Source organism: Pleuronectes platessa, chromosome 19, assembly GCF_947347685.1.
Source record: "Pleuronectes platessa chromosome 19, fPlePla1.1, whole genome shotgun sequence".
Taxonomy (NCBI): Eukaryota; Metazoa; Chordata; class Actinopteri; order Pleuronectiformes; family Pleuronectidae; genus Pleuronectes; species Pleuronectes platessa.
The window spans coordinates 4,478,944-4,481,337 of NC_070644.1; positions in this window are offsets into that span (position 1 = coordinate 4,478,944).

A 2,394-nucleotide genomic window follows, 5' to 3' on the forward strand; every position below is an offset into this window, starting at 1 on the left:
TTACTGATATATCATTTTAGCTCGCCTAGAGGGGAGCAAATGTAAAAAATTGCCCCGCTCTCCCCTAAGCAGGAACAAGGGATTTGAACAGAGCTGTATGGAGATCTATTTAGCAACAATGAAGAGATCCAATGTTGTAATGCAATCTGGAGTGCTTTTAGACAAATAATTTAGCAAGAACGCATGCATTTCAATATCAAGGGCAGGAGGCGAAATAAAGAAAGATTTAAAGTAGAAAGAAAAAAATAGGCTTTTTTTAACTCATTGAAAACCATAATGCCAAAGCATTATGCGAGTGCTTCTTTTGAAAGACTGTGTCCAATAGAAGGATTGAATGAAGGGGGGGAAATTCCGCTTCCTTTTCTTTGTCACTGATTACTGTAGGTTACTATTCAGGCAAGATTTTGTCTATACCACAGAGTGTGTTTCAAACTTTTCAGACATAATCTAAGTAGAGAAAACACAAATGAGGTTGACAATGTACATCTTTGCTACTTTACTACCTACTAATCTTTACAGAAAGACACGGGGCTACATTAAGTCACACTTCACAACGTATTGCACTGGGAATTACGAGTCAGCACAACTACCAGTTTACGCAAACTCAGTGGTCACTTTATCGTAGCATGGAAATAATAAAAAGTGGGTATAAACGCACATGAGCTCTTCAAGTGGTAGATGAAATTTAAGAAATATGCTTATTGTCTTTCTTGCTGAAAGTTTGATGAGAAGCTCAGTAATTAATATGTAAGATCTTAATTATTTAGTCTGTATAATAAGTGTAAACAATAATTAAAAATACTCTTGTTTCTACAAACTACATGCAATGTACGACCTACTATTTTTTTTACACTTCATCAGACTTCGTGCTGAACTAAGTTTGAAATATTCATTTAATACATTGTTGTGATAATTAATTTTATTTTGTGGTCAAATGAATAATTAAAGTGCACAGAAAAGAAATAACATGATTGTGCGTGGATCGTGGTGGTAGCGGATCGTGGAGACAATACACCTACTCACATATACTGTATTACTGGCAAAGCGAACTCTCTCTGTTTTTTTTTTAATTGTTTTGGATATCACACCATGTTTAGTTATGTGAATATGCTTCATACAAAAAAAACTGGATTGATTGATAGATACTATAGATAGATAGATAGATAGATAGATAGATAGATAGATAGATAGATAGATAGATAAATAGATGTTCTAATGGTCTCACTAATAGTGAGATATGACCTTTTGAAGGTGATCTATGTAGTTGTGCTGAACCATATGGGCTGTTTTGCCAATTGCACTTAGAGCTCTGAGAATGTCATTTCTGTTTCGTGAAATGAGCCAAAGCAATGGAGACAAACTGTAAACTTACTGTGTGATTGGTGATCAGATGTGTGAAACTCAACCTTGATTACTAAAGTTCTAGTTGCACCTGAAAATTAAGCCAATGATCCAAGATATCCTTATTACAGTATATACCATGATGTTTTTCATGGTATTATGTGCCTGTACGATTTTGACAGTAGAGTGAACTATTGTGCAGGTGATGATGTAAACAATGAAATGATGCCAACATGTTCTGCAGAGAACAACCACTTGACTGAGAAGCGACAGTCAGTTTTCACCAGCAATATATATTCAATTGGTAATTGGGCTAACTGAAGGCAATTGTACCTAACCGTTTGCAAAGGTGTGCTAAATCATTTGAAATTTGTTCAAGCTGTTGGAAATTGTACTTGTCATTGCAAGGATGTGCTAATACAATTGCAATTTGATTAAAGGAATGAGATATTCCAATCTGTTGTGAACAAGTGCCCAGTGGTTTGGAGGTTTGCACGTGTTGTTTTGAGAATGTCATTTCTGTTTCGTGAAATGACCCAAAGCAATGGAGAAAAACTGTAATACAGAGCGTCTCGCTGCCAGTCATAAAACCACCTGTACATCACATGATCATGATATAGCCAACATTACAGAGCATGTTCATTCCTATGAACAAATGAATGCTCCTTAGATAAAATCGTATCTCTATTTGTGTTTAGTAAACTTAAAAAGGTTAATGGTTGATAAAGCACCGGGGTGCACACACTTTATTTCTAAAGGATATTTCAAAGCATTTTTCTTCCATTCGGACTGACTGACAGATGAAAGGGCTTATGCAGATGTCAACATACAGTATGTGGTGATCAATGGTTCCCACAGTTCAAGAGAAAATGGAACAAATACAGAAGTCACACGGCGTCGAGAAGTACAAACTTTCAAAAGTTGAATCACAAGGACGGCTTATTACCAAGCATTTGCATTTACTGCGAAGGAAAATCACTGAAAGACATTAAAGTTTGCATTATGTGGTGGGTGATGATGCTTAACAGAACAAGCAAACTAATTCTGCTATTT